We start from the raw sequence: 13,362 nt of genomic DNA on the forward strand, positions 1-13,362 counted from the left end.
TAATTCACTTACACTTATTAAACATAGTTTGGACAGTAGATATATAAAAAACCACTAAACTTCAGACAAATCACTTTTGTAGATTGAAAGCACCTGTCATTTTAGGTGAGTAACTGTGGATGACAACTGTCCTTCTTTACAGAAATAGCATCCTGTAAGTCTCAAAGATGAATTCTTGTGGAACAAATTGTCACTCATTTCTCTTCTCTATATTCTTCAAATGATTTACACAGCATTTTTCTACTAATATTTGAATACAGGGGAGTTTTCATATGGAATTCAACCTTGCCACCACGATCTTGTAAAAAGATTGCAAAGAAGTGCTAAAATTCTTTGTTCCCACCCCCCACCATTATAAAATGCATTTCATACATGGAGGATTCCTCTTCTGAAAAGACAAAGTGTATCAGATTTGTTGCTAAGCATCAGTAGAAAATGAAGTATAAAGTAGAAGTGATCTAAAGCAATGGTTTGTCTCGGCAGATGTCAGGCAGACGTTGGTTTGATTTCTTGGCCCAGCTACCCGCATGCACCTTCTTCAAAAGCACAGGCAAGACTGCTGAGTAACAAGCTCAGCGTAACAGCAGTGGTCTTCAAAGGCAGCCTCATCCAGCAATCAGCCCCAGAAATGCTTTTGTACTCGAGGGACTAGGAGGAATGTGAAGAGCAGGAAGCCTGACGTACTCCTGTACAATTCAGTTTGTGTTTCTTTGCACAACCCAAACCAGCTTCCCCTCCAAGCTGCCTCTCGAAACCAAAGCACGACTTTAAAACGCTGCTGTGCATTCCTGCACAAATACCAGCACAAAAGAAGGAGGAATTTTTTACCACTTTCATTCACAGTAACAGCAAAGTGGGCATCAGTGTGCTTTCACACAGAAACTCTGACTTTTGTGTTCTGATTCTTTGATTAGCATTGGTATGAAATCATATTGGGAGGCTGAGAGCCAAATATTGTCATTCTCCACGTGCACTAACCTTTATTATTACTACCTAATATAAGCCAAAGTGAAAAACAGCTACATGTGGTCAGCAAGCCAGGTAAGCACGTGCCAAGCCATACAACTGCAACTCAGAGAGCCGCGAGCGAGCTCTGCAACAGCCTGCTGCAGCTCTAGGCAGGCCTGGAGCCACCTGCACCTTGAAAAAAGGATGATGGTGCAAAGGTTTTTGTAGCAAACTATTACTGAACCAGCTTTTTTGGTGGTGTCTGATTTGGGTCAAGCTGGTTTTGGTTGATACTGCTTTAGAAAGGCAGCTTGCAGCAGCAGCACTCTGTACAGCCTTGCGAGATGGATGCTGAGTCAACGGTACCTCTTGCCTCATCCCCTTTAATACACTCCTCACAAACATGACACTTGTACATCTGTCAAAGTTGTAATACAAAGATGCAGGTAAGCCAGGTTTTTTTTAAAGCACATTTCTCCATTTACAGGAAAATAAGTGAAGAAATAATTAAAAATAAGTGATCAATTTACTGACTTTCTTATTTTTTACAAAGGACAACTGCCAACTTCCAAAAAACCCACATTAGTCACAGAAAGCCTTACTGAGGGCTGGTATTTCTAATTCAAAAAAGAAACATGGCACTCCTGCTAAATCCTGAAATGACACTGTCTCTGATCACTTTCCGTTTCCTTAAATGCTGCTTAACCCCCACGCCCAGAGTAAAGTATTTCATCATAGAATCACAGAATGGCAGGGGTTGGAAGGGACCTTTAGAGATCATCCAGTCCAACCTCCCTGCAGAAGCAGGGTCACCTAGATCAGGTCACATAGGAACATGTCCAGGCGGGTCTTGAAGACCTCCAAGGAAGGAGCCTCCACACCCCCTCTGGGCAGCCTGTGCCAGGGCTCCCTCACTGAAACACTGAAATAGGTTAAGAGGAACTTTTTGTGTTCCAGCTTCATCCCATTACCCCTTGTCCTGTGGCTAGCTACTATAGGAAAAAGGGATGTCCCAACCTCCTGACACCCACCCTTTAGATATTTGTAAATGTTAATAAGATCTCCCCTCAGTCTCCTCTTCTCCAGACTAAACAGCCCCAGTTCCCACAGCCTTTCCTCGTATGAAAGATGTTCTATACCCTTGATCATCTTGGCCCTGTGCTAGACTCTCTCCAGCACTTCCCTGTCCCTCTTGAGCTGAGGAGCCCAGAACTGGACACAGGACTCCAGATGAGGCCTCACCAGGGCAGAGTAGAGAGGGAGCAGAACCTCCCTTGACCTGCTGGCCACACTCTTGTTGATGCATCCCAGGATGCCATTGGCTTCTTGGCCACGAGGGCACATTGCTGGCTCATATTTAGCTTATTATTTGGCCACATTCACTTTGTGGTTCTGCATCTGTGCTACACAGAGAACCTGGATTTTTTTTTTCTGCTCCATAGCAGGATGAAAAAGTGGAAGAGAGAAAGCAAACAGGCAAAGAACCAATCCTAACTCAACATTATACATGTTTTAAACCACACCGTTCAGTGAAACCTGCGTTTCCCTTTGAAAGTGGACTTTGAAGGCAGCTCCCACTTAAAAAACGCACCTTATAAATTAGTTTACATGTTGCTTAAAAATCAAATCTCAGAAAAAACCCTCTTTTACCTCTAAGCATTAAATCCACAGGCAAAAAAATAAGTATGAAGATTAAGACTTGACAGTTGCTATATTTTAAGACTGACAGCCCAAAAGCTATGCTTGGGTTTTGGTTCTGCATCAAGTTGTTCTTGGTGTTTAATTTTGAAGCAATTAGTGCTTGCATCATTTTAAAAAGATGAACACAGGGTTCACATTTTCCAGATCAAAGAACAGCAATGTGTTTAAAAGTCATTATTACAAGGAGTTAAAAAGCTCCATGACACCCGAGTTTCCGAACTAGGTGTAGAAATGATCCAGAGAAGCAGCCATCCCTCACTGCTTGCACTAAGGCAATGTTCATTTATTTGAGAAACACTACAGCCTTGTTTTAAAGAAAAGCTACATCTGGTTTACATGACCTTGTCACAGTTAATGATGGATGATTTTAAAACAAAGAAACTTGAAAAGGAAGAAACAAATTAACATTTCCAATTTTATGACTGAAATATAGGAGATATTAATTGCTGGAAATAGAAAATGTTTCCACTTTTCAGTCAGAAATCTAATGTATCTGACCTTTGAATTTAAGCTTGTTTCTTAACTTAAAGCATTACTTCTTTTTGTTCACCAGCAGAGCATAGGAAGATGTCCTCAAAACCAAAACAGACCATTCCCAGTGAAAAGATGAGCAATACTCAGTAATATTTATATAAAATAGGAAATTGAAAGGTGTTTTTCTCATATTGCTTTTTCCATGCTAGACCCACACATTAAGAAATATTAAAGACCAGTATTTTGATATACCCCAGGGCATACTAACTCAAGCCAAAATAAGAATACAGATAAAATGAAGCATAAACAGCAACAAAATTCAATGAAAAAGAATTCTTAATTGAAACCAGGAAGCACAAATCACAAAGGAAGTACAGTAAAAATGCTCAGGATATTCTCAATCAGCCAACTCTTTGCAGTTATTCTAACAAGAAGAAAAAAAGGAACTTTTGAAAAGACCATTCAAAAAAAAAGAACATTTGTAAGGGGAAAAATGCACCTTATCCAAATATTATCAGTGATCCTTAAAACATGGCGAGAGAAGAATTACAGTCTTACAACTCATAGGGAACCTTAAAAGGCGTAAATACAGGAAGGTGCAACAAGGGTAAATCCTAAAGACTTCTTCTGAACAAAACTTTTGGGCCGTGTGCCTGCAATCATACTGCTGCTTTATGATTTGCAATTCAATCTTGAGAAGCAAGCAGACTAATCACTTGACAAAACGCATTCAAAATCCGCTAACCCTGCTGTGCTGCACGGAAACAATAACTCATTGTGTTTTGACTCGTTATTTTTCTAGTAGTAAACATGAATAGGAGCCAATGGAAAACATTTCCTGTGAATACAGCAGTTCATAGCAGTTCTCCTTTTTCTGTTGTAATTCACAGTAACCTGCAAAGGCTTCTGGCTTACCTGCAAGTGCAATGCTTTGACTACATCAGCTAAAACCCGAAGTAAAACACTAAAATCCAAGCATGGCCTGCTGTTTTGGATACATTTGAAAGAGATACACACAAAGCAAGAAGGAGAAAATCCCCAGTTTATTTATGAGGAGCTCTCATATAATACAATCATTCTAATCTACCTCAATTTATTATCCTGAACAAAAGGGACAGATTTAAACAATACTAGTATTTGTCCACAGAATTGCTTTTCATGGATGCACTGTTAAAAAACTACACAACTCAAACTAGTGCCACCTGGAAAAATGTTAGTTAAATGAGACTGAACAAGCTCCTATCTGGTAACAGTACCCAGTGCTTCCAAAGTCAAGACACTAAAAAATCTAGTAATGGCAAAGTGACAAAGATAACTACTTCAATTTTAGATGCTCTTCCAGAAGACAAAATGAACAATTCCTTTGAAGTTGTGTTTCTGACACTATTTCTTATCGATAACTTCAGACACAAGAAGCAAGAGCCTGAATTGCCAATGAAGAATATTAACTACACACCCAGGAGGCTTTTGTGTTCGTCATTTTGTCTTATTTTTGGGGTTTTTTTTTGTTTTAAATACCTTTTTTTGTCATCTAGTCAACTTTCAATTATGCCCTCAGTTTAAATTCACTGTGCATGCAAGGACCAGAAGCACAACTGCAGCAGGCACGGCTTGTTTTCCAATGTGTGAACACTGTGAGACATCAGTTCTGGCCCTGCAGCCTGTCTCCCTAAACCAGGTCCTGTGACAGCAGCACCAGACTGCAGAAGACAGTTTTGCAGTTCCAAAGTTTTACAACCTCATTCATACCTCAACTAATTTTGCTTTAGTCATTTCTCATGCCCTGTTCTGATCATAATGTGTTCTGCAAAGATTTATCTGCTCTGGGACAGCATTCTTGAGCCTGACCAAGCTTTACCCTGCACTAGATGCATCTCTCCTGTTCTCAGAACCTTTGTTAGTTGAGTTTTTCTGTTCCTCAAAGTATCCAAGTTAATTCAGAACAACATAGGAATGTTCAGTATTTTGAGCTGCTCATTTGTCTTTAGAAAGGAAAAATCATGGTCAAAATCCAACAAGCACTTGGAAATAGCTCATAAAAGCAACTCCTCCATTCACTCACTAACAGAATTACCAGTAGCTTTCCAGAGAGTTTAGCAAGGTACTTGTCATTTCAAGAGCATCATCAGAAGTGACTCAGTGACTGTTGGGGAGACACACATTGTGAATTACAGGTTCAGAATACTGGATTAGGGAGGCATCTTAAATAGAAACGATGAAGGCTGGAAAGAAACAGCCTCACAAACACTTCCTGTTAAAAATGAATTAACTACTTCATTCATTTATCTTGAAAACATACTTTTCTTAGATAAACACAGAATGCTTACCTCATTACTAACTCTAACAGAACTTTAATACCAGTGACTACACTGACATCTCAAACAGAACAGATTATTCCATCTATTTCCTGAACAGATTTTGCATAAGAAAAGCCAGAAACACTACATAAGCTGCATTTTCATTTCAACTGGTAACTAAAACGTCTTGTAATTCTGTAAAGACTTACCCAAGAAGCCTAACACTCAACTTCACTAAATAAGTCATTTTCTAACTACACAGTGACACTAATGAGTTGGTCTCTGAGGTTTGTAGCATCAACAGTGCCTAAGATGAGGTACCATGTGAGAGCACATGGTGATTGTCCTTCCCAGTATCTGAACTTCTGCAGCTCCCACTGAGTGCAAAGCTGATATTTATGACAGATAAAAGTGTTTCAGACTTTCTTTTTCATGTAATATTAACTTTACAAGGGCTAACAATAGAGGAGTGGCCTTATTGCCTCATTTTCTTTATTTTAGAGTCATTTTGCATTGCATAAAAAAATTAAGAACATATGCTTTCTAATTTTAGTAAGCCATTGTCACCCTCTGGATTATGACCTTGCCAGGGAATTAAAAGATTTTTGTGGCTGAGGTAGGAACAATTATTAAAATAAAGGGAATTTTAGCAATTTTGAACAGGTTTTGCAAGTTCTATTTTATAAATATATTGACACACACTTACTTTCATCACATTTATGAAAGAATAAAAAGCTGTTGGTGGCTTTGTTTCTTTTTCTGAAGCAAAATGTTCCCATGGGACTTGACCGCAAGCCAGCTGATAGTGAAGGGGTGCTAATGAGGACTTCAGACTTTCACAAGAAGGTTTGTCAGGAGGTGGGTTACTCTCAACCAGCCTTCCAGGGGCTTTTAATATCAGGTCTTAAAGACACTTCAAGCTGAAAGCAAAATGCAGTACAGAGCCCCACGCTCAACACAACAGTAAAACCAATGGAATAAAAGATAACACAACAGGCAAAAGTTACAGTTATGTTTGAGAGAGTTACAGCTCCAAAAAAATGGGATGGAAACAGCAAAAAATACAAAAGACTAAAAGAGTTAAATGGTATTTATTCAAATAATCAAACTGTGTAGAAGTGAAAGTGGCAGAAAGCACTACGAGGATCTTTTAAACAGAAAGGCAAGGCAAAGCTTTTGTGGAGTTTGCTATATGAGAAGGATGAAAAAAACAGAATACAAGAGCCAAGCTGAGAATTACAAATGCAAGTGATTCCATGAAACAGGCAATACTGAGGCAATTGGCAGTAGCTTATCAGCTAAATAAATCAGATTACAGCAATCAGTTCACTGGCTAAATTAATTAAAACATGGAACCAATTATGTTCCATGTGAAAAGTCGGGATGATGTCACTAGAGCAGAGAGTAAACATGTTCTGAGGCATCAAGGATCATTCCAAAAGGTCTTACCCTGGAAAAGGTTTGCCATGGTGGCTGGTAGTGCGTGGTGGAGCCGGGGCTCAGCACATGCCTGTGGTGTCATTTCCACAGCTGCTCCCTATCTGCACCCAATTACAGCTTTTAACTTTTATCACATTTTGAAACTAATCCCATATGCTGGTTGTCCTCGGCATGAAATGAATCTGCATGATCCCTCAACTTATCCCACATTAATTTCACTTTTAATTTCTGTTCTTGTGTTTCTAACACCTTCTCATATGGAAAATGACTCCTACAAGACTTGGCGGTCCTTGCCCTTCCTTCCCCACTTTCCCCTGAATCTTTACCAACTAATGAGGAGACAACTTTTGGTCCAGCAAGCAGACCTCTTCTGCCAGAGAATCAGATGTCACAACATTCAAATGGCCAAGGAGTATGTTAAGCACACAGCCATCTCTTCATTGGGAGGAGAAGTATGCCAGGATATCTGTATTTTTCAAGCAAAGTCCTTAAAATGTATGTGATTTCAAAATCCATGTGTCTGTTCCACAGCCTCCATGACAGTCATTTTGGATTAAACCCCATTTTTGAGAATTTTAAATCCAAGCCAAATGTTTCAAGAACTACAAGGCAGATGATGGTGCTTCTTGAGGGGCACTGGTTTACTCTGCTACATGTATGGCAGAAACAGATATATTTAGAATATCAATGAATACTAACTTTTAAATCACCAAGTTTTAGTGAAGTGCTGAGATGTGCTGGAACAATGCAAAATGGAGTGAGTGCACGTTATGACCATACTTCAGATCACATTGCAAAGACCTTTCTGTCTTTGCAATAGATCATTTTGGGTGACTTTGTTGCAGAGATGATGGGTTGCTGTAATTTCTAACCCACAAGAAAAACTTACGCAGTGCCAGTTCTTTAGGACCCCTCAGGAACTGAGCTAAAAACATCACCCTTTTAGTACAGAATCCCTGGAACATTTAAGCATATGTTTACATGAGGCTAAAAGCTTATGGCAGCCATTTCAGCTTAATCTAAACACACTAAAAAAAAGGTGTCTGGCTACAACTCATTGGCACTATCTTCATTGTTTAAATATCTTGTACGCTCAAGGATCACACTGGATTTAGAAATATCCATTCTGATGAGCCTGAGTGTTTAGAAACTTAATTAGAAACAGAAACAAACTTGTAAGATGTGTCTCCTCTAGAGGAACTGCTAGAAATAATTGATATGCCTTTCTTTTTCTTGGTTACAGAATTCAAATTTATTACCTGCAGGTTCGATAAGATAGTGGAAAGTTGGTTCTTGTGAAGAATTCAGTTCATGGTTTGACAGCAGAACATAGTTAAACACTTTCCTAACTCTCCAAAGTACACAACACTGTATCTTTAAAAAAATTACCAACAGCAGTTGTTTTAGGGCAGGCCAACAATTTCTCCCTAATCAGATGATTGCACAGTTCTAAGCAATTCCTGTAATGTTTTCCATCTGTGATACTTCTGTTACTACATTTGCATCGTCTCATCAACTTCACTGCATTTATCCTTATAAACATTAATCCACATCAAACTTCTCCTATAAAGATTAACATATACTGTCTTTTGCATCAATCTATCTGACTGGATTTAAACTAGATTCAACGCTTTGCCAGGAATCTAAACTATCAGATGGGACCAAATGGCAACTGCACTTCACTTTGTGGATACAAATATGTGATCGTGGCTTTTCTGTTAAGGGAGGGAGCAGGAACAAGACCAGTACTACGGTAATACACTATACTTTAAAAACATATCTTAAAATTGAAGTATCTCCACTTGATGGGGTGTGGAAGAACAAAAAACCCCACAACATCTTGTGTTCACATACACAATAAATGCAAACTATGCTTGAAATATGTCCTTTTTATTATCATACATGAGGATCTAAATTGTACCTAAAATTCAACGTTTTGAAAAGCACAGCACTAGAAACCGAGGTTATTGAAACAGATGTGACAGATCCTTCTTCTAGTGAAAGTACTATGCACACAAACCTATTTTTATATAAATACAGTTTTGTTTAACAGCCTAAGCCTGCAGATTTCTGGGTAAGAACTCCAAGTTTTACTTAGTAGAACTAATAACCCTCAGTTCCTTGCAAGATGCATTAGGAAGCAGAATCAAGTCGCTAATAAAAGGATTGAGAAATCATTATGTACTGGGAATGTTGTTTGCCTTTTACTAGTGCAGCTTACTATTGCAGCAGAAGAACAATGCAGCAAAGCCATGAACATTTCCTTTGTATGTAGCAACAAAGAAATTGGGAGTTATTTCTGTAATTTGTGAGCAATGTTATTTCTGAAGAAGACAAAGCTTTTTCAGCTTTTAAATTACAAGTTTTTAAGTCTGGTAGGGACTTGCAGTAAGAGTTACAAGACTGCCACAGAAAAAGACAGGAAATCTTCTTTTCCTTAGTTGAGCAACACAAAAAGTAGTGAGCTGGTATCAGCTCTACTCGTAAGGTATCCATTGGATGAGGGTATTTACAGAGTGATCTTGTGAGCCTGAAGTGAGATCTCTCACTTCAAATTCTGACCTCCACATAGCTACGTGTGTACTGTCCCAGGACTCTGGCATTGATCATTGGACTAACAGTTCTGGAAAGGCACGTTCAGGCACTGATTTTAGTATTGTTTGGGTTTTCAGTTTGTTTTGTTTTCAGATGGTTAATACTTGTATGTGAATGTGAGGTGTTTTATGAGACTTTTGAATTTCAACCTCTGTCTTTTGTGTTCAGGCAGATCACTCAACAGCACAGAAAGGACAACTTGTCTTCCCTTGATTCCAATGCCTATTGTCATTTTGGCTCAAAACAGCTGGAAATAGTCTAAACCCTAAATTGACCTAAGGTTTTCCACTCCTGCTGAAAGAAGAAAGGCCTTTACTGCTGTGTGGAGATGGCAGATGCAAAGCCTGGTCTGCATCAAGAACAATGAGAGGGAAGTAGTTGTCGAGTTGTTAAGCACTGGTCAGTTTCTGCTGGCATACGACTTGGGCTTTGTAATCTATTCAGGCTTTCACAACTAGTTTATTTCAGGTAGAAAATGTATCTAAAAAAACCAGCCTCTCATTCATCTCTACAAATACCTATGTAGACTTTCAAGTTTTAATCTTATCATGTCTTATTTCAACAGCATTCTACTCCTCAAGTCCTTCTAATCCTATGTGAACTACTGCAAAATTTACTTCCCCATCTCTCCACGTCCCTACCAGCCAACACATCCTCTTCACATCAGGCTGGCCTCACTTCGAAAGGTTTCTACTCCTTCATCCACATCTTCATTCCTAACACCCACAGGCAGTCATGCAAGTTCTATCTCTGGCTATGGGATCTGATATCCCAGACCAGTGTTACCTGTTTTTGAAGGAAGCTCCTTTATGTCTCCCCATATTCTTGATTTCTTCTACACTTGCCATGCTGCGTAAGATTTGCCCATGAACTCTAAAAGATAACTCTTGTGCTTCCTTAGATCCCTCTTCAAAACTCTCCTTCACTGTGATGTTTACAAATGAACCACACACTTTAGTCTATCGATAGACTTTAGTCTATTAATATCATCATTTTGCATGCATCGTGGTCTGTGGTAGACTATACTCTCTGGAGCAAAGAGTGCCTTGTCTCCAAGAACACACAAAGCCAACACAGAGGAGGAGTCTATGTATGCCTTTTGTTATGTGTATTTTTCAGCACTAGTGAAAGTGCTTTCATTCAAATTAATGTATTCCATTCGATCCCATTTTGATTTCACTCTATTATTAGATCTACAGGAAGCTGAACAGATGTGCAATAGCTTTGCCAATTTATCATCTTCAGCAAACAAATCAGTCAAGAGAAAAAACAAAGCATTAAAGTCCTTTTTGATCTGCACTACTTAAAGCTTCTGCACAAAGCAGCGGACACAGGAAGGTGGGAGCAGCTTCCACCACCAAGATTACTGTGGGCCATACCTAGCAATTGAGATTACTGTGAGCCATGCCTAGCAATTGAGATTACTGTGAGCCATGCCTAGCAATTCAGATCAAGCATAGCTTTTTCACTTGGATAACAGCATCCTGTTCACTCTGGAACATGTTAGGAAATGAACATAAAGAGCCTACTAGCAGTTTATTTATGTATCAGATTTGAGCATTTGCTGGCACCAGACCTCATCATTGTGCCTGTATGGCTGGAGTGTTTTGAGGTTAAGTAAGGCTGAAAGTCATTCTGCTGGCCAGAAGCAGTAGAGAGTTGGACTTATTTCAAACATCAGGCGCCCATGATTTGCCATCCTAAACATTAAATGTTATTATGGTTCTTAAGAGTGTTTTTTAAAGTTATTAACTGTTAGACATGTTCTTAGACCTATCTCTGTGGTATAAAGAGTTAAGAACTTTGTTTAGCTTGTGTGTCCTCCCTTCTTCATCCTCCAACTGTTAATAGAAGTATTAGACAAAAGAGAAGAGGTTGGAAAACAATGTACTCTAAAAGCATTTGGAAATGCTTAAGCTTGGGACAACCACATAATGCAAAACAGGCAAAAATGCTCTGCAAATACCAATTAATATTTTCTGATACTGTATAAATTTTTTGTCACTTTTTGTGAGCCTTTTTTGGGGTTTTTTTCAGAAATGACAAAATAAATGTGATTGCAGGAAGACGTTCAGCAGTGCAATGGACAGGGATACTCAGAAATCCTGGCCATATTGCAGAGACTTGGAAGGTCAGAGTGCATAGCACCCTCTCCTGAAGCAGGAGGAATGCTAAAATGCATTTTCATAACCTGCAGCTGGTAAATTTATTAGGTGATTTTGTAATTGCTTTAAAGGGAGGGAAACTAACTTTCAAAATTGCCAAACATGATGAACAACCTCGCGTGAGGTAACGTTTCAGAAATTTTCTGACATTGCAGACAATATTCACAGACAACCATTTCCAGTGACTGCTTTATGGCTCCAGAGAGAAATGCAAGTCACACTATTTCTCCCAGTTGTTTACTAGAGCTGGGTATTGCCCTGTGTCTCCACGTCAGAAGCCACACTCCTGATAAATCATGACCTACTTACCTGACATAATTATGGGCAGTATTATTGAAAGCTGATTCAAGATGAATAAAGCACACCATCACTCCTATTGCTCTTTTATAAATCCAGCATAACTTCATTAAACTCATATTACTGACTATTGCAGAGTAACGAAGTAAGGAGGAGACTGATTTTACTGTTGAGAAATAGCTTCCTACTACTTAAACCTCAACTGACTGTAAGCTCACAGCAGGTCCAGTGCATTTCAATCTCTACCTGTGTTTTAATTTCCTTAAGCCACAGGACATAAGTCACAGTTCTAGTACTGTCTGGAGTGAGATACCCAGTGCTGGTAATGATGCAAAGTTTCATATCCTGCAGTTTCCAAGTGAGTGCTATTTTCACAGAATCCAGAAGATGATGCCCCTTTGCTTGTACAGAGCTCACATCTTCAAAGGCAGTAGTTTACTTGTCATTCCTGCACTTAAATGAACACACTCTCTTCTTTCTGAATAACAGCAGTACCTTGAGCCCCACTGGCCTCCAAAACCATTTCCCTTCTTCCACTTACCTTTGTAGTATTTTTTCCAATTTCCTCTCATCAATCTAAAGATGATTCTAGTTGATCAAGACGTGATGTGCCATCCATTTAAGTCTCTTAGACACTGAGCTTTTCCCACGGTGATAAATACTCTTTTCAAAGGACATCCAACAAGCACACCCTCCAGTCCATCACCCACTGCACTGCACAGCTGCCTCCACAATCCCTAAAGAATACTCTCTGTTTGCACAGAACACTTCAGGTACTTCTGCTACTTAAAACTTTTAGATCTCTACCTATACTTAGAAATTTATTGGAACCTCATTACTGTGGCTCTTGGAATTACTATCTTATTGTTCCAGTTGAGCAACCAAGTCACAACATAAATGGTGACAGGCAAAAGAGAAGGAACTCATCTTTTGATGAGTGAAGATGAATGAACTCTGTACCAGCAAGGAACTCAAGCAGCTTTTCCAGAAATTCACAATCCTGCTTAAGTAGTCATTTGTCTTTAAATTCATTTCTCTACATCCTGCCCTTCCAACAGTTAACCATCCAGTCAATTAACACTATATTAAACTACAGCCATGAAAAGTAAAAAGAAAGAAGCAGCTGTTGAAGAATATTCTAACTCAGGGACAGGTAAATCCGTATTTTGATGGCTAGAAACAGACCACAGTGTTACATCCTCTTGAGCTTCATCACTGACATCTCTGACTAATACCACGACCTTTCCCAACTGTTATTCAGTGGGGAAAATTTCAAGAAGAGGATATTCAGCAATTTGCAATCAATAAAAACGTTCATCAGACTCCCCTTTCCAGCCACACACCGCATCAAGCCTTCTGTAACACAGCTCATCAAGGCCTGCAATCAGCCCACAGGGCCAGCAGCTAAAGCAGGCACATGTATTCTTTTCCATTTGACTACATTC

At 39.2% G+C, this 13,362-nt stretch overlaps 1 protein-coding gene across 7 annotated transcripts in view; it reads right to left on the minus strand.

Moving 5' to 3' along the window:
- ATE1 (arginyltransferase 1) overlaps positions 1 to 13,362 on the minus strand; it is a 79,470-nt gene that overhangs the window by 6,685 nt on the left and 59,423 nt on the right. The window lies entirely within an intron of this gene.

Source organism: Colius striatus, chromosome 8 (genome assembly GCF_028858725.1).
Source record: "Colius striatus isolate bColStr4 chromosome 8, bColStr4.1.hap1, whole genome shotgun sequence".
NCBI classification, from domain to species: Eukaryota; Metazoa; Chordata; class Aves; order Coliiformes; family Coliidae; genus Colius; species Colius striatus.